Here is a 21,278-nt window from a genome sequence, read left to right on the forward strand (position 1 = left end):
TGAATATATGACCCTCCCCTAATTTAACATCTCATTTATAGGTGCAGAAAGAGAGAGAGAGAGAGAGAGAGAGAGAGAGAGAGAGAGAGAGAGAGAGAGAGAGAGTGTGTGTGTGTGTGTGTGTGTGTGTGTGTGTGTGTGTGTGTGTGTGTGTGTGTGTGTGTCATAACATATCACTTTACACTGTAGAGATCTGTTACACTTAATAGTTCCCCATTGAGATGGATGATGCTATGGGAGTCGCAGCTCCTTCGGTATTCTGTTCCAAACGTATAATTAAAATTCATAACACCTAACGTTGCAGTGAACTAGTCTCTATATTTTAAAAGATCTTCAACCCATCTTAGGTTTGTTTCAAACTGTTAAGTGTACATGGGCTGAAATTAGTCCGTGGATTTAACGTTCAATCCAGTCAGAAGAATTCTGTTTTCACACTAATCTTCTTCATACCATCTTGTTCTCTTCTAAATTTATTAACAGGAATATGTGCAAAACACACACACACACACACACACACACACACACACACACACACACACACACACACACACACACGTACGTACGTACGTTTGTCTGTACCATAAAGTACATTCCGTGTTCGACTAATTACTGCTAATCATTGTTACTCATGAAACAGGTAAGTCATTCTTCAGCATAGAAAATTAATCCACGTTGGTTGGAGCCATTAGGCCAGAGGAATTGCAGAGAGACTAATTACATCAAAATAAAGACCTTCCCATAAGAACATTTACAAACCAAACCATGTAGTTCAGCACTCGTATAAAAATGTTCGAAACTGCGATTACTAACAATTAATTTAGCTTGTGAAAACCTGCTAAGCCTGGATACATGCATTTCATCATCCAGAAGCTTATCTATAAATATGTGCCCTTCTTCTAGATTTTATAGCATCTAACAAGTACTATTGGTTGTGCTAAAGTTGTAAGCAAGCAAGTTTTACGTACATGACTCTACTTACATAATCGTAAATTGTTTTGGTGCGGAGTTGAAGACCAAGAGGGACTTGTAATTCTTTGTTGCTCCTTACTCGATACTTGTGTTCTCTATGTCTTATGTAGACAACAAAACTCAGGTGCACTCTCCGTTTTTCATTCATTTCGCCAAATATGTAACTTGAAGGAGCTGCACTATCCAGATAAATTCTTCCGCATTACTATCTCAGTGTGAGTCTTCAAATAATGGAATCCTACCATTGTAAAACAGTTGAACACACTAAATCATGCAGAAAAATACTAACACCACAATTCTAAATTGTTACAGCGGTATTGTTCCTCTATCTCGTTTTACTTCTTTTACGGTATAGGTCCTACCTCGATGGCATGTTGTAGTGGTCTTCAGTCCTGAGACTGGTTGGATGCAGCTCTCCATGCTACTCTATCCTATGCTAGCTTCTTCATTTCCAAGTAACTACTGCACCCTACATCCCTCTGAATCTGCTTCGTGTATTCATCTCTTGGTCTCCCTCTATAATTTTTACCCTCCATGTTGCCCTCCAATACTAAATTGGTGATCCCTTGATGCCTCGGAACATATCCTACCAACTGATCCCTTCTTCTAGACAAGTTGTGCCACAAATTCCTCTTCTCCACAATTCTATTCAGTACCTCCTCATTAGTTACTTGATCTACCCATGTAATCTTCAGCATTCTTCTGTAGTACTACATTTCAAAAGCTTCTATTCTCTTTTTGTCTAAACGACTTATTGTCCCTGTTTCACATTGATACATGGCTGCACTCCATACAAATGCTTTTAGAAAAGACTTCCTGACATTTAGATCTGTACTCGATGTTAGCAAATTTCTCTTCTTCAGAAACGTTTTCCTTGCCACTGCCAGTCTACATTTTATATCCTCCCTACTTCCACCATCATATTATTTGGCTCCCCAAATAGCAAAACTCCTCTACTACTTTAAATGTCTCATTCCCTAATCTAATTCCCTCAGAATCGCCTGATTTAATTAGATTACATTCAATTATCCTCATTTTGCTTTTGTTGATGTTAATCTTATAGCCTCCTTTCAAGACACTGTCCGTTCAGTTCAACTGCTCTTCCAGGTCCTTTGTAGTCTCTGACAGAATTAGTGTCATCAGTTTTTAATTTTTCTCCATGGATTTTAATTCCTACTCCAAATTTTTTCTTTTGTTTCCTTCACTTCTTGCCCAATGTATATATTGAGTCCACCTAACTGAATCGTATTGTGGGGCATTAATTGTGAAGCAGCGTTCTACCCTTCAACCACTTTTCTATCCTCAAGGTAGTGTACTCTCTTTTGTAGCTAGAACTTATGTTAGGACAGCCTATCTTACCTGACGGCTGTGGCTCACATGCTGTCATCTTCCCCAAGTTCATGTTATTAAAGATTTACAAATTATCCTTGACCTGTGCTAAACTGCAGCTGAATAGGTATTGTTTAATATGCTATTTATTATTCTATTTTATAACAAATTTTTATTGTATAGGTGTTTTACTTCCGTATCACCTGTTTTTACTGGTGAATGCAGTTAAGTGTTTACAGTATATTGAAATGATCATCAACATTCCCCAGTTTTCTACATTCCTTCCCTTTCCTTGGTGAAGTTGCAGCAGGTGATGCTGTTATATTATAGAGATCAGTATGGGTAACTATCTCTGAATAGATATCTGATGTCCATCTATACATACAGTCACTAAAATTTACTGACAAAGTGATAGCAAGACACAAGATTCTCACTGCTTGGTAGAAGCAACTGCACCCTTGTGCTATATAGTTTTTTTAATTGTAGTTTAAGGTAGTTAAAGAAACTAAAATTCAATGAGACAGGTCTTCCTAGACATTTAGTCTTAATGTACGTATGTCTTATCAATTCTGCATTGTACAAACCTTTTTTTGTGGACTGTTCAGGGACTCACATGAAATACAGCTTTGGGATCAGAATACCTGCTATTTTATAAGGGCCAAATATCGCCAGGAGAACTTAGTTTCTTTTTATATATAAAAACAAAGATGAGGTGACTTACCGAACGAAAGCGCTGGCAGGTTGATAGACACACAAACAAACACAAACATACACACAAAATTCAAGCTTTCGCAACAAACTGTTGCCTCATCAGGAAAGAGGGAAGGAGAGGGAAAGACGAAAGGAAGTGGGTTTTAAGGGAGAGGGTAAGGAGTCATTCCAATCCCGGGAGCGGAAAGACTTACCTTAGGGGGAAAAAAGGACAGGTATACAGTCGCTCGCGCGCGCGCGCGCGCGCGCGCGCTCACACACACACACACACACACACACACACACACACACACACAAGCAGACATATTTAGTTTCTTTTTATATCTTTATGCAAAGATCAGAATAATGATCTCGCTTCGGCTTTTGATATTTCACTACTGCGGTGTGAACACTGTACTGATAGTGTGCCAACACACTGCCCTTGTCATATGTGCACTCTCTTCCATTCCACTGTGCTTTGATCACTTCATAAAAACTAAATGCTAGCTTAGGAATCAAGGAGCAGCTAGTTAGATAACAGAATGAAGTGTGGTGTTAAAAACTGTAGAAGGAGACAAATGCTAGACTGAAGTAAGCATGTTAGAGTGGATGCAGGCTGCAGTAGTTATGTAGAAATGAAGGGGCTTGCACAGGATGGACTAGCATGGTGAGCTGTATAAAGCCAGTTTTCGGTCTGATGATGAAGACACCTGGATACTATTAAATGATGAACTTAAGAATACCCTTCTTTATTTTTCTTCAAATTTATCTTTTGAATACCTTCTATGTGGCTGTCACATACTAACCAGTCATAGCTATTTGATTATGGGTGTGTGGACGCCTGCGGCATTTGCCTCATATCAATATCTTTGTAAGTGATATATAATGATTACTTCACCATTTACTAGTTATGCAGAAATAAGTCAATGATTTCCTTAGAATTTCTGAATCTCATTTGAGGTTACAGACAGATCTGTGGCATAGTCCAAGGTCTGGGGTTAGGTTGGAAAGTGGTCTGGTTGTCAGTTGGTGAAACTTTATATATAAAAAAGTCACATTAGTGTTGTTCTGTGGTGTCGCTGCCAGACACCACACTTGCTAGGTGGTAGCCTTTAAATCGGCCGCGGTCTGTTAGTATACGTCGGCAGGTCTAATCTAGAGAGACTCCCTAGCACTCGCCCCAGTTGTACAGCCGACTTTGCTAGCGATGGTTCACTGTCTACATATGCTCTCATTTGCAGAGGCGAAAGTTTAGCATAGCCTTCAGCTACGTCATTTCCTACGACCTAGCAAGGCGCCATATTCAGTTACTACAAGGGCTATCCACTAAGTACATTAAGTTTTGGAATTAAAAATAAATAAAGTATTGGAAATTTTTTTTATTATTTACAGATAAAGCCCCACTTAAAAACTACTTTTCTACACAGTTGCCATTTAAATTAAGGCACTTATTGTAGCGATGGACAAGCTTGGAAATTCCTTCGTCATAAAATTCGGCCGCCTGCGCCTTCAACCACGTGGTCACCTCTTCTTGAAGCTGTGCGTCGTCATCTAAACGCTGCATAGCCAACCACTTCTTCATTGCTGGGAATAAGTGGAAGTCGCTTGGTGCCAGGTCGGGACTGTACGGCGGATGAGGAAACAACTCCCACTTAAAAGATTCGAGAACTTCACGAGTGGCATTTGCCGTGTGGGCCCGGGCGTTGTCGTGAATCGGCAAGATCTTTGAGCCCAACTTTCCCCTGTGCTTGTTTTGTATTGCTCTTCTGAGGTTGTGCAGAGTTTGGCAATACCTTTGAGAGTTTATTGTAGTGTCTCTTTCTAGGAAATCCACAAAAATCACACCTTTTCTGTCCCAAAAGAAGAGGTAACCACGCGGTTGAAGGCGCAGGCGGCCGAATTTTATGACAAAGGAATTTCCAAGCCCGTCCATCCTTAATTTAAATGGCAACTATGTAGAAAAGTAGTGTTTAAGTGTGGCTTTCATCTGTATACAGGGTGTTACAAAAAGGTACGGCCAAACTTTCAGGAAACATTCCTCACACACAAATAAAGAAAAGGTGTTACGTGGACATTTGTCCGGAAACACTTAATTTCCATGTTAGAGCTCATTTTAGTTTCTGTGCTGCTAGAACATTTGCCTTTACAAGTACGACACAACATGTGGTTCATGCACGATGGAGCTCCTGCACATTTCAGTCGAAGTGTTCATACACTTCTCAACAACAGATTCGGTGACTGACGGATTGGTTGCCTCCACGCTCTCCTGACCTGAACCCTCTTGACTTTCATTTATGGGGGCATTTGAAAGCTCTTGTCTACACAACTCTGGTACCAAATGTAGAGACTCTTTGTGCTCCTATCGTGGACGGCTGTGATACAATACGCCATTCTCCAGGGCTGCATCAGCGCATCAGGGATTCCATGGGACGGAGAGTTGATGCGTGTATCCTCGCTAATGGAGGACATTTTGAACATTTCCTGTAGCAAAGTGTTTGAAGTCACGCTGTTACGTTCTGTTGCTGTGTGTTTCCATTCCATGATTAATGTGACTTGAAGAGAAGTAATAAAATGAGCTCTAACATGGAAAGTAAGCGTTTCCGGACACATGTCCACATAACATCTTTTCTTTATTTGTGTGTGAGGAATGTTTCCTGAAAGTTTGGCCACACCTTTTTGTAACACCCTGTATAATAAAAAAAATTTCCAATACTTTATTAATTTTTAATTCCAAAACTTAATGTACTTTGTGGATAGCCCTTGTATAAGTACTATTTTCAAGAATGTTTTCTGAACAGATAATATTGTGAATCATGTAACTTCAAGAGCGACGTTCATCATTAATGGATTAAAGTTAAGTATCAAACTAATTACGTCCGCTTTCTGAATTCTCATTCCTTGTCATGTTCCAGACCTCACGTCGGTATAGTTCTTCCCTCTTCACGCCAGCCTGCCTGAGCTAAAACGCGTGCATTTCGGCCTCCTCTAGTAGCACGGTGTTGGCTCTTCTGCTAACACCAAATGTTCCCCCTCCCTATGCCTTCTGTAATAGTAACAAGCAGAGCAATAGTCCAAAATATGAAATGCTATTATTTCATTCATTCACTCACTCACTCACATGTTATGTTTCAAAAATTCTATGGCAGAGCATACAGCAGCCACTGTGGCTAACAGCTTGTGACTTGCACTAATTGACTCAGACTGATATGAGGTTTACTTCAAGACGCGTGTTAGCCCCCCTCCCTCTATAAACCTCACATCTTGGTTTGAGGTGTCAAGGGATTGTTGTAGGAAATTCAACAATACAATTTTTAACTTTTTATCATATGTTATGGGAACAGCTTTTTCTAAGTGAACGTAACAATTGCAGTAAATTTTATCAAGTTACAAGTACAAAGGCCTAAAGGAAGTTACACCACTTATTATGCAGACAGATATTTTATTTTCTATGAAAATACACATGACAGTCAACAATGTTGTATTTGCAAGATCTCTGTTGGTGCTCATTACTCTTGTCATTGCCATTCAGTGGCCCAGTGCCTCCAGGAGTGACAGAAGGAAGACGATTTTGGAAGTAGTGGTGATGAACAGGTGGAAACAAGGGCAAAAGTTCACCAACATTCCTTTTTTTCTTCTTTCGATTATAGCCTGTGGTCCTGTGTACAGCCTTTATTGAAGTATAACAATGAAATTGTTCAATTTTGGACAGAGTAACTGAGTGACCTATTACAATGAAATGAAAACCCTTAGCTGCTTACAGGCATTGACATACGTCAACGGGGACAGATGAAAATGTGTGCCCTGACCGGTACTCGAACCCGGGATCTCCTGCTTACATGGCAGACGCGCTATCCATCTGAGCCACTGAGGACATGTCCGAAAGAACTATATATAGTTAAGGCTCACCGGCCACTTGACCATCTTCTTCTTCTGTGCAGATGCACAGACAGTGCCCGAACTCTTACGGGAATCGGCAACGCGTCGCGAGTAATGAATATAATGGGCGGTGGCACTACGAATGTAGTGCGGGACAATACGTTGAGAATGTGGGTTTTGCGGGATGCATGCCAGAGTTAAGTCCCTGCAGTCACACTGTCCTCGGTGGCTCAGATGGATAGAGTGTCTGCCATGTAAGCAGGAGATCCCGGGTTCGAGTCCCGGTCAGAGCACACAGTTTCATCTGTCCCCGTTGACGTATGTCAACGCCTGTAAGCAGCTAAGGGTGTTCATTTCATTGTAATTTCATTCTAACGAGCTGCTTGGTCACCAATGCTATCTGTTCTTTTAGACATGTCCAAAAGAACAGATACCATCTTAGTATATATGAGTGACCTATTTTAGACTTCAGCGTGAAGTAAAATTCCACATGCAGTCAAAGAGTTTCCTTGAAGACGAGTGTGAATGGATTACGCTTTTGATACTGAATCCACCACATCTTTGGCCACCACACTAGTTAATGTTCAGTGTCAGTCTTCCACAGACAAGGAAGTCTTTATCATTACAGTGTTTTGAGATCCCCCCCCCCCCCCCCCCCCTTGACTTGGCAACAATAATGTATCAGTCAATGGGCCAAAATGCTGTAGTTTTGTATTGAAGCAAAATTACCTCGAGAGGGGAAATAGGAATGACCACTTGTGATGAACTTTTTGGTCTAAGATTTTGATGTTATTTTTCTCACTTAACACTTTCGCTGTGGCTGACGCTTATAAGCGTCACAACAAGCCACGAGCCAGTGCGGTTGCTGCTTATAAGCGTTCGCGCTCACTGTTATATTACTCAGTCTAGTAGCAGCATCTACGCTAGTATCAAAGCCTGTAAAGTTTTGTTTTGTGTGGTCATTTGTCGAATGTATATTGATCATAATGGCAGTTAATGGACCTTCCAATGTGAAAAGGAGCAGGAAAAGTGTTTCGCTTGCTAATTTCTGCACATCCGGGCGTCCCCTGGACGTCTATGATAAGTGTAGACTGCTAATTCTCTCACAGCAGGAGCAAACATGCTACTAAATTGATGACCTCTATCAGAGTCAATCTTAAAAATGCACATTTAAGGTAAATATAATTTCAAATGAATCCAGTTTCCTTTTTTTTTTTCCTTCTTAAGAATATGCGTTTTGGATTCCAAATTGTATCTTTTGTTACATTACCAACAAATCACGTACATCTGAATGACCCCTGTGACCCCTGCAGGTGTCAGACAGCAAACAGACTTTAAAACATGACCACAATAGAGTCGAAGCTTATTTGGAGTAATGCACCTAAGGTGTCATCATTAGGTCAGTATAGAACATGATCCTACAGATCTTACAAGGTCTTGATTTCAGCCTGTAGCTCAGAGTGTTACCGGCCCGCACTCGAGCGTTACCAGCCTGCACTCGCACTTGCCGAGCCGCACTGGAGAGAACACCTTTATGGGCGGTGCTCTTGTATTGACGTGTTTGGCTGAATGGGTGCCGGTTTCTGGGGAGCGTCAAGATTGTCACTTTATCACAGCAGTACCTGAATACTAATTTCAGGTAGGGGGAATACCAACAATGTAGGGAAAGATAGTCTCTTACTATAGGGATAACACACTAAGCTGCAGACACACAATTAAGACACACGTAAGCTTTCAAAGCCTCTATGAGGGTGAAGATTTGGCGGATGTGATAGAAGAAGAAACAGGAGTTGATTTAGAAGAGATGTATTAGAATCGGAATTTAAAAGAGCTTTGGAGGACTTAACGGTCAAATAAGGCAGAAGGGATAGATAACATTCCATCAGAATTTCTAAAATCATTGGGGGAAGTGGCAACAAAACGACTATTCACATTGGTGTGTAGAATATATGAGTCTGGCGACATACCATCTGACTTTCGGAAAAGCATCATCCACACAATTCCGAAGACGGCAAGAGCTGACAAGTGCGAGAATTATCGCACAATCAGCTTAGCAGCTCTTGCATCGAAGCTGCTTATAAGAATAATATACAGAAGAATGGAAAAGAAAATTGAGAATGCGCTAGGTGACGATCAGTTTGGCTTTAGGAAAAAGTAAAGGGACGAGAGATGCAATTCTGACATTACGGCTAATAATGGAAGCAAGGCTAAAGAAAAATCAAGACACTTTCATAGGATTTGTCGACCTGGAAAAAGCGTTCGACAATATAAAATGGTGCAAGCTGTTCAAGATTCTGAAAAAAGTAGTTCAATATGGACAACAACCAAGAGGGAATAATAAGAGTGGACGATCAAGAACGAAGTGCTCATATTAAGAAGGGTGTAACACAAGGCTGTAGCCTTTTGCCCCTACTCTTCAGTCTGTACATCGAGGAAGCAATGATGGACATAAAAGAAAGGTTCAGGAGTGGAATTAAAATACAAGGTGAAAGGATATCAATGATACGATTCGCTGATGACATTGCTATCCTGAGTGAAAGTGAAGAAGAATTAAATGATCTGCTGAACGGAATGAACAGTCTAATGAGTACACAGTATGGTTTGAGAGTAAATCAGATAAAGACGTAGGTAATGAGAAGTAGTAGAAATGAGAACAGCGAGAAACTTAACATCAGGATTGATGGTCACGAAGTCAATGAAGTTAAGGAACTAGGCAGTAAAATAACCAATGACGGACGGAGCAAGGAGGACATCAAAAGCAGACTCGCTATGGCAAAAAAGGCATTTCTGGCCAGGAGAAGTCTACTAATATCAAATACCGGCCTTAATTTGAGGAAGAAATTTCTGAGGATGTACGTCTGGAGTACAGCATTGTATGGTAGTGAAACATGGACTGTGGGAAAAGCGGAACAGAAGAGAATCGAAGCATTTGAGATGTGGTGCTATAGACGAATGTTGAAAATTAGGTGGACTGATAAGGTAAGGAATGAGGAGGTTCTATGCAGAATCGGAGAGGAAAGGAATATGTGGAAAACACTGATAAGGAGAAGGGACAGGATGATAGGAAATCTGCTAAGACATGAGGGAATGACTTCCATGGTACTAGAGGGAGCTGTAGAGTGCAAAAACTGTAGAGGTAGACAGAGATTGGAATACGTCAAGCAAATAATTGAGGACGTAGGTTGCAAGTGCTACTCTGAGATGAAGACGTTAGCACAGGAAAGGAATTCGTGGCGGGCCGCATCGACCCAGTCAGTAGATTGATGACCAACCACAGCCTTTGTTGGAAAAAGAGAAGCATTCACCTTTCATTCACACGAGGGAGCACACCTCACGCACACTCGACTGCCATCTCCGGCAGCTCAGGCCATAATGGAACCGTCACGTGGTATGGTTGCAGCCATCTTGAGGGGGGTGGGGAAGGGTAAGGGATAGCAGTGTACGGGTGAGGAATGCCGTTGGGCAGTGTGTGTGTAGGTACTATAGTGCTAGCAGGTGCAGCATCAGGAGTTTGTAGGGCAGGGAGTTAGAGAAGAAAGGAGACGAGCAGGGGAGATGGGCACATGTGTTGGCAGAGGGTGGCAAACAGAATTTAGGAGACGGGAATGGGGAGGAGGTGATAAGGACTGAGGGAGTAGAAACTTTCGGGTGAATGGTGTGAGGACAGAATGTTACTGCAGCTTGAGGCTGGGATAATTACAGGAGTGGAGAATGTGTTGTAAGGATAATGCCCGTCTGCACAGTTCAGAAAATCTGATTGTGGAGGCGAGGGTACAGGTAACACTGACTCAAAGGAAGGCCTCGCCGCTTGTACGTGACGTCACGTCAACTATAGTCCGTGAGACGAGTGATTGGTACTGACAGTTCCGGCGGGCAGACGGCGCTGTTGCCGAACGTGGCTCACAGCACGCGGCGCCCTGCCTGCCACACGCATTCTCTAGCAGCAGAAATAAAAGCGAGACAAAATACAAGTCGTATTGGTACGCGTGAATTTATTTAAAGTTGATGCTTGAAATATATTAACTAGAAAACTGATAAGAGCTATTTAGTACAAGTATCTAAGATGCTGAAACTTAATAAAGTTATTTGTTAAACTTCACAACTGAAATGAAAACTATTTTCGCAAGTTGTTGAACATTAGCAGTTTTGGTTTCCATTGTTAAGTATTAGCATTATTAATTTGTTCTACTACAAGCTACAGAATAATTGGTCAGTGTATTAAGAGTTATAATCTGAAGAAAGTACTCACAGTATGATGATCTGCTTGTAGATCGATAGCAAACTACCTCCTTACATTCCTGAATACGTTGTAGTTACTGTAATGGTAAAACACCACTCACATCACTGTCAGAATCTGATTTGACATTGTCTTCCTCAGCACTACTCGAACCATCACTGCTCTCTCCCAGATGTGTAATTAAATTTTTGATGCATTCTTCCACAACCCCTTCGGTTTTGGCCACCTCTCTGATGGCACTTGCAGTGCTGTTTACAATTTTAACCCACGTCTCGCTTGTCACTTTATTGATAGCTGCTGGAAGGAGAGTTTCCACTTCAGAGATCATGAATTTTTTATTGTTTGCAGCAATGTAATTTTTTATCTGCGCCCACACTCCTTCAATTGCATTGAAGTGACAGTGGTATGGAGGAAGCCGAACGATTTCATGCCTGTGCCTTTAGCAATCTTGTCAATTACATATGTTGGAAATTGGGGTTTCTTTTGTGCCACAATTTCGAGCAGTTCCGCCTTCCTTAAATCTTCTCTGAAATCTACTTTTCGCCGTTTCAACCACTGAATGATATCGTCCTTTTTTGTTGCCGAGGTTGGTGCCTTATCGTGAACAACGGAATAGTAAAGCGCATTGTCCGTAACAATCACTGATGGAATTGTCAGATTCGTCATAAGCGACGTCTCGAACCATTCTTGAAATACTACACTGTTCATTTCTTCATGGTAATCTCCCGTCTTTTTTGGCCAAAACATTTTCAAGCAGTTTGGCACAAAACCTTTCGATGTTCCTGCATGTAAGACAATAATACGCCCTCCTTTGCCAACAGGCACTGCCATTGTCCCCTCAGGCGTTCCATCATTCCAGCCTCTATGTAAAGAATGGCTGGCATTGACCTAAGTTTCATCTAACCACACTATACTTTCGAATTCCACACCCATGATCCTGCGGCGAAATCTGCACCGCCATGCAACTACATCGGTCCTTTCCATTAATATTTTGCGTCCGTTAAACAGTGAATAGCTGAAGCCTATGTCTTTCAACACTGTACGCAATGAGAATTTGCTCCCTTTAAAAAGATCGTCTTTCTGAAGCGACACCTGTAATTTAGATAGAGTGGGATGTTCCCTTATCTTATAATAGCTGTATATATGACGAGGAATAGCGTCTTTCTGAAAATCGTCCAAAGCTATCACCTGCTTATTTCTCGGTCGCTTCTTTTCTGGTGTGTGCAGCTTTGTTGTGCCACTCTTGTCACAATCTACACTATACTGTTCTTTCCCAATCTTTACAACAGTGTTCTTACTTATTTTCAATGCTGCTGCAGTTCTCTTCACAACCTGAACAACAGGAATTAAGGGCCCACCTTTGTCCTTTTCTTTCTCAAAGTAATCCCTCACAGAGCACACGAATTCACGGGCCTGGGTGTGTAGCACACTTTTCTTCCTCTGTTTCACTTCTTGTGTTGGGCTGGTACTACCCGCTGCACTAGACATTGTTTACAACGAAACGTAAACAAAGAAACACTAAAAACAACAAAAACGAAATAAACTGCAAATTCAACTTCAGACGAACGACCGCACCGCCTGCACAAGAGACGCTGGTAAGTTTCATAAGTGCGCGCAACCGGGTTTCAGAGCGGCAACGTGGCCCTTGCTACCCGCTCAAAGTCAGGCCATCATTGGCTGCCTGCCTGCGGTCGCTAGGCAACGGAAAGACGCTACCGAGCTGTCAATACCAAAGACTCGTCTCCCAGACTATAGGCACAACGAACGCCAGGTCAGTTGCAGGCATACTCATAATGGTGGTGTCTCCCTCTCTGACACAGGAAAATGTGAAACTATTGGCGGTAGTTGACCAACACATATTGTTCTGCAATCAATTAACTGTGCAATTCATTACACTTCTTAACAAATAGTGTACTCCTGAACTTAAATTTCCACCTGTTTTAAGGATTGACATACAAAAACAACTTCATGGTCCAGCAGCAACAGAATTCATGCTTCTTTACCTTATTTGTAAATCTGAGGAAGTTATGTTTGTATTGGGTTGCTTTTACAAGAAACTGTGAACATATTGGAGCTCTTCTTTAGGTATCTTGGTTGACTATGGGGTGAGGAGCACTGAATGTTAATGAAATATCTTGCGATTGTACACGTCGGGGGAGGGGGTGGGGGACAGAAGAAGAGGCAAAAGAGAGATACTTGTTTGATCAAATAAAATTGTTTTATCTTATAAAGTTTCTCCTTTCAGTTGCAATAGGGGAATATTTATCTTTTCTAATGTGCTTGTTTAAAAAAGTTTACGCTCAGCAGTATTTTTGATGTATGAAGCTATTTTGTTTCCTGTTTAGAATTCCTTTTGTTGAAAACAACTATAATCTAATGACTGGCAACAGTTGGACATTTACACATGTAAATTAGTTCACATTTCCAGTGACGATGTCAAACAAAAATAAATAAATAAAAGAAACGAGTTAATTGTAAAGAGGTTGGGGTAAGTTTCGGTAACAAAACGGATCAAGTAAATATAGTTACTGGAATGTAAAATTTCCGAAGCTTGCAATGGGAGAAAGCATCTTTGCATATTGATCTACATTTGTTTCGACAGGATTCAGTAATACAGAACTATGATCTTCATTTGTAGCTTTACGATAGTAAGAAATCCTTTCATCTAAATAAAACTGCAGAATCCAAAACAATACCAAACATTTTGTCCAAAAATAAGAGATTTATAGTGATAAGCACGCCCAGGTGTTTCTGCCTGCAACAGACCTGGCTTTCGCCGTGCCTAGCTGACGTGACGTCACCAACGAGCGCCGAGGCCTTCCTTTGAGTTGGTGTTGGTACAGGTGGCTCGGGTAGTGAAGAAGCCATTGAAATCTGGCATGTAATGTTTAGGGGCATGTTGTGCCACACAGTGGTCTACTTGGCTCTCAGCCACAGTTTGTTGGTGGCTGTTAATTGTGGTGGACAGCAGGTTGGTGGATATGAACCCTGTGGCAAGGGGTTGGGATTGGAAGGGTTGTAGAGATGGACTGGGTAAGGACTGGAATAGGGAGGGTGGATTGGGCACGTCTTGCTCCTGGACCTTCCACAGGGCATAGGGTTGTCCCTTAACTGCAATAACTTTTGAATTTTATTTGATCCTGTAGGATTACATGGTGTACAGTGCACGTACATGTAACATAGAAAATTTCAAAAATACAAAAACCTTCACTATCACATACTTCCTTACTATACTAACTATACTTGCCCCATCCAAGGTTAACTACCTTCTAAAGTCTACCATGGAAAGGTCATTTAGGAAAAATTTTCCACTCTCCTGTCGAAGAAGGCTACATCAGATTCAGTGGGTAGCAAACCTAGAAGGCATCAATGAGTTGGAGCATTGGCAATCGCCCAATCTTATACCACCTCATAAGAACAGGATCAAACAAGATCAGATCAGCAACATTGCAACTCATAATATTAATTCTCTACTTAAAGCAGGAAAACTAAAGAATTTGCCAGGTGAATTAGATAAACAGAAAATTTTAGTAGCGGGACTCCAGGAAATGAGAAATACTTCAGAAGAACCATTCGAATCACAAGGCTACAGAATTTACAATGGGAGACCTGGAATAAGGGCTATGAAGGAATGTTCCCAATTTGGAACTGGGTTTATGTGAAAATAATAGATTCAATTTTCAAGCCAGCTCCCCTAGAATTGCAACTTTGAGTTTAAAAGCATCCAACAAAATTTATACCATCATTAATGTCCATGCCTCTACTAATGAAAAGACTTTTCTAACAAAGTCTAGGAAAGAAGTGGAAAAGTTTTGGGATCTACATCTACATCTACATCCATACTCCGCAAAGCCAATTGACGGTGTGTGGTAGAGGGTACTTTGAGTACCTCTATCAGTCCTCCCTTCTATTTCAGTCTTATATTGTTCGTGGAAAGAAGGATTGTTGATATGCCTCTGTGTGGGCTCTAATCTCTCTTATTTCATCCTCATGGTCTCTTTGTGAGATATACGTAGGAGGGAGCAATATACTGCTTGATTCCTCGGTGAAGGTATGTTCTCGAAACTTCAACAAAAGCCCGTACTGAGCTACTGAGCATCTCTCCTGCAGAGTCTTCCACTGTAGTTTATCTATCATCTCCGTAATGCTTCCATGATTACTAAATTATCCTGTAACGAAGCGCGCTGCTCTCCGTTGGATCTTCTCTATCTCTTCTATCAACCCTATCTGGTACGGATCCCACACTGGTGAGCAGTATTCAAGCAGTGGGTGAACAAGTGTACTGTAATCTACTTCCTTTGTTTTCAGATTGCATTTCCTTAGGATTCTTCCAATGAATCTCAGTCTGGCATCTGCTTTACTGACGATCAACTTTATATGATCATTCCATTTTACATCACTTTTAACAGACCTCTTCCTAAGATTTTCCGTATTTCCCTAAGATTTCCACAGTTCTTTGAGTTGTCCTACTCCTTTGTCCACGTGGTGACTTCAGGCACTACAGGAGATTCAAATTTATAGTCCAAGGTCGTTAACAAGTACAAACAGTTTGGTACTTAACTCATATCGATGGCTGTGTTGTTGTCTTCGTGAAGTCTAGAGGTGATTCCATTGCGATGTTCCCGCAGTTTTTCTTTGTGTTTGGATGAGACTAACTGGTTTGTAGGGCGACGTGGTATTTTGATTTTTAGTTTTGCACATCACTATTTAATTCATTTATTCACATTTAACACTTCTACAAAAATATCAAATAAGACATTGTTTTACACCACATCTGTATCACCACCTCCTCCAGCCCACGCTTCCTCTCCAAAGCCCTTTAAACCCCTCTACCAAAGATCGACCTCCTTTCCGCATGACCAAAGATAACTGTCTCTTAGTTGTTAAACTCGCAGTCAAAGGCTATATTTACGTAAAACATTACACGTAAAGAAATTACTGACATACACGATCTTACGATCTGTTATAATACCCCCCCCCACACAAGTCCGTGCATGGCATGCATGGGATTGTGTGTCACTGTGGAATAAAATATATCTAATACACACATCATAATAAAATTTCCAGTTCCGAAAGTTAGTAATAAAATTGGTTTCCCAAGTGATCTTAGTTATATATATACACTTTCCATGATATACAATTTGAAAGTTACATTGGCTGCATTGAGCAATAAGTGTAATGAGCTTATAACTAACAATAAAATATGGCACCTTATTTTTAATTGATCATGGTAGCTGCAGAGCCGTGTTAAGATGGGTACATGATTATATAGTATATGCATAAACGCAAGTTTACTTCAATACTGACTTAATGCATCTTAGTTAACCTCATTCTTCTGATTTTCAGTGGTTTCTTTAGAGTATATTAGGTGAACTGTGGAATGCAGGCATCTCTCACAATCTTTTAATATAAGTGCTTCAATAAAATACCTTATGGCATGGCTTGTGCCCAAAACAACCATTAAATCTAAAGAAATCATTATTCTAAAATCAACAGGTTCTTTTAACCACATACATAAAATAGACATAGTTCAAAATATTGTAATACTTATACGCAATGTTAAATGGTTGTCTCTTAGGGAAAATTCATGTATACGTGATGAATGGAATCACATGGTGAATCCAGTGCAAATTCAATTATGTGTGATCAGCACTGTATTTTCAGAGTCAGATTGGTTTACATATTTATGATTTTATGTTTCCTTTATAATGAGATAGCTGAGACGTTCCATATGATTGCGACTATAATTGCAGTATCCTCACATTGTACATCTATTTCAGCTTTATAGGTCAAATTATGACAAACTCTACACTTAAATTGTGTAAGATTGTTAGTATTTATACCTTAACTTTACATCATTATTAAGCAGTGTTTCATTTTTATTTACTCTCCTGTGCTCAAATAGCATACTGCCATGAATAGAAATTATTCCAAATTGTGTAACAGGGTATGGGATAAATTCCTAACAGCTCTTCATTCACTTTAACATTAAATTATCTAAACTATTACAAAATATTCTCCCACGATATAAACTTCAAAATTAGTATCACATAACCTTCAATCCATCACAAGTGTTTCAAAAGTAATACACCAACATCTGTTTCCATAATGCTCTAAACCTCAATACATTCTTAATTTGCATGATTAAATTTCATGACTACCCACTATATTTTTAACACACTATAACATACCTGGTCTTTCAAAATACACTCTCATAATCTGACAAGTACCTCCAGTTTGCTTTATCCATTAAATAATGTTCCATCTGACATAGCTTACAAATGACAAGGTTTTGTCTTCTTACACACAATCACTATTCATATCTTATTACTTTAAAAGTGTCCACATCATTAACTTTGGTTTCTGTTAAGAGACATTACTACGACACTGTAGAATGGTTCGTAGTCCAACACACTGATCTCGTACCAAATTTAATGAATGGGTATACTTGAGAACAAAGTTAAATTGGTACAGACATAATTCACATTAACACAAAATCTACTTCATACTTTTAGCTGACATAGTCCCACACTTTGACATGAAGTTTTCCTTGAATAATAAAACAATAAAGTGATGTAGTTGGGCCAGTCAACTAGTTCTTTCCGAGCAGCATTTTACTTATTAATGACTATTTTATGGGTCATGTTTGTAGAGTTTTAACTCTGTAACATTGCGCAGTCCAAATAACTTCTTGGATTTTGGGTAGATTAGCCTATAGGCATTAGGGTGTGGGTTTTACTTGATTTCAAAGGGGCCTATATAGATGTCAAAAAATTTCTTTATTTCAGAACTCATCAATTTAGATTTTTCCTGTGTTTTTACTAAAACCAGATCTCCTGTCCTGAGCTGTACTCCTTTACTTCTGGCATCATGTCTCCGTTTTCTTACCTCTCCTTGTCTTTTCATAGTGTTCCTAACAGCTGTCTCTCTTTTCCTGGGGTGTCATAGTTTGACAAGGTGGGAAATCAACATTCTCAGAAATCAAACTTGCAGGTCGTCTATTAAACATTACTTCGTAAGGTGAAAAACCAGTGGATGAATGCTGTAGGCTGTTCATTATATCCTCAAAGTCAGTAACATTTTCAATCCAATTAACATGATTTTTACTACAGTATGTTCTGCAGAGCCTTCCAATTTCCCTCATGTACCTTCCTGCTGGGTTACTTGATGGGTGACAAACCAAAATCAAAATATGTTTTATTCCTGTATAATTTAGATGTAAACTGTGACCCATTATCAGACATGATGGCCTGGGGTATACCAACATTTGTGAAATAATGATTCGTCAGCTTGATGATAATTTGTTTACTGGTTGCTCTCTTTAATGTATACAATTTTATAAATTTAGAGAAAACGTCAACTATAACGAAGATATAACTATACCCTCCCCTTGACCTTGGTAGTGGTCCATATAGATCAATAGCTGTCAATTCAAGGTTTTTATTTGGTAAAATGTTTTGCATCAATCCTTTAGATGTTTGGTTGCTCACTTTTACTCTCTGACAACGATCACAGGTTTCAAGTTTTTTCTTCACTCTCCTACTGATATTGTAGAAGTATATGTGTTCCTGTATCTTCTGTATACATTTTGTTGCCCCGCAGTGTCCGAAGCTTTCGTGTATGTAACTGATTAACGTGTCAATACATTGCTCAGGCCAACATTGTTTCCAATTGTCTAAGTCAGGTCTAGGTCTCCTAAACAAAATCCCTTTTTGTACTTTATAATACTGATCTACCTTTTCTCCTCCCCTTTTCCCTATATAACTTTTAACCAATTTCCAATTTTCATCATGGTTTTGGTTTCTACGAATATCATTACAGATTTTCAGTATTTCAACTTCATCTTTTACACCCTTTAAGTACATAAGTTTGAACTCTTTCTCCTCTTTTCCATAAGTATTTTCAACATCTGCACCTACTGGTAGTCTGGAAAGGGCATCTGCAATGACATTATGTTTACCCTGAATAAATTTGATCCCATAGTCAAACTGTTGAAGAAATAAAACCCACCTTGTTATATGGTCATGATAGAGTCTGCACTCCTGAATGTATGATAGAGCTTTATGGTCAGAGAAAACAATTACCTTGTGCCCTAAAAGATAACTTTTAAACTTATTAAATGCCCAATGGATGGCAAGTAGTTCCTTCTCTGTGACTGTATATGATTTTTCATACTTTTGTAAAACCCGGCTAGCAAAAGCAATAGAATGGTGTTCTAATTTTCCTTCTACTTCTATGTTTTGAAACAAGTGTGCCCCTAAACCTGTCTCACTACTATCTGTCATTATACAGAATGGTAACAGCATAACAGGTCTATACAACATTTGTTGTTGTTTTATTTCCACGAATGCATCCTGACATTCTTGTGTCCAATCCCAAACAGTATTCTTTTTTAGTAAGTTACATAAGCAGTTTGCATTTAAAGCTAGGGTACTAAGAAATTTTCTATAGAATCCAGTGAGACCAAAAAAGGACCTGAGTTGTTTTTTGTTCTTGGGAGTAGGGAAGTTTACAATGGCCTCAAGTTTATCCTTATCAGGTAAGATTCCCTTTTCTGAAATACGAGGGCAGTTCAATAAGTAATGCAACACATTTTTTTTTTCTGAAACAGGGGTTGTTTTATTCAGCATTGAAATACACCAGGTTATTCCCCAATCTTTTAGCTACACAACACTATTTTTCAACGTAATCTCCATTCAATGCTACGGCCTTACGCCACCTTGAAATGAGGGCCTGTATGCCTGCACGGTACCATTCCACTGGTCGATGTCGGAGCCAACGTCGTACTGCATCAATAACTTCTTCATCATCCGCGTAGTGCCTCCCACGGATTGCGTCCTTCATTGGGCCAAACATATGGGAATCCGACGGTGCGAGATCGGGGCTGTAGGGTGCATGAGGAAGAACAGTCCACTGAAGTTTTGTGAGCTCCTCTCGGGTGCGAAGACTTGTGTGAGGTCTTGCGTTGTCATGAAGAAGGAGAAGTTTGTTCAGATTTTTGTGCCTACGAACACGCTGAAGTCGTTTCTTCAATTTCTGAAGAGTAGCACAATACACTTCAGAGTTGATCATTTGACCATGGGGAAGGACATCGAACAGAATAACCCCTTCAGCATCCCAGAAGACTGTAACCATGACTTTACCGGCTGAGGGGATGGCTTTAAACTTTTTCTTGGTAGGGGAGTGGGTGTGGTGCCACTCCATTGATTGCCGTTTTGTTTCAGGTTCGAAGTGATGAACCCATGTTTCATCGCCTGTAACAATCTTTGACAAGAAATAGTCACCCTCAGCCACATGACGAGCAAGCAATTCCGCACAGATGGTTCTCCTTTGCTCTTTATGGTGTTCGGTTAGACAACAAGGGACCCAGCGGGAAAAAACCTTTGAATATCCCAACTGGTGAGCAATTGTGACAGCACTACCAACAGAGATGTCAAGTTGAGCACTGAGTTGTTTGATGGTGATCCGTCGATCATCTCGAACGAGTGTGTTCGCACGCTCCGCCATTGCAGGAGTCACAGCTGTGCACGGCCGGCCCGCATGCGGGAGATCAGACAGTCTTGCTTGACCTTGCGGCGATGATGACACACGCTTTGCCCAACGACTCACCGTGCTTTTGTCCACTGCCAGATCACCGTAGACATTCTGCAAGCGCCTATGAATATCTGAGATGCCCTGGTTTTCCGCCAAAAGAAACTCGATCACTGCCCGTTGTTTGCAACGCACATCTGTTACAGACGCCATTTTAACAGCTCCGTACAGCGCTGCCACCTGTCGGAAGTCAATGAAACTATACGAGATGAAGCGGGAATGTTTGAAAATATTCCACAAGAAATTTCCGGTTTTTTCAACCAAAATTGGCCGAGAAAAAAAAAGTGTTGCATTACTTATTGAACTGCCCTCGTATTATACCCCAAAAATTTCAGTTCATTAACTCCAAAACAACATTTTTCCAATTTTACAGTCATTCTCCCTTCCCTCAATTTTGAACAGACTTGTCTCAGAAGGTTTAGATGATCTTCCCAGGTTTTTCCAGTTACAAGAATGTCATCTACATATACTATTAATTTTGAAGACAATTCATCACCTAATACAAAATCCAGTGCTCTGATAAATTCAGCCACAGATACATTCAATCCAAAAGGGACAACACAATATTGGTAACTTTTGCCACCAT

The sequence above is a fragment of the Schistocerca americana genome, chromosome 11, assembly GCF_021461395.2.
Source record: "Schistocerca americana isolate TAMUIC-IGC-003095 chromosome 11, iqSchAmer2.1, whole genome shotgun sequence".
NCBI lineage: Eukaryota > Metazoa > Arthropoda > Insecta > Orthoptera > Acrididae > Schistocerca > Schistocerca americana.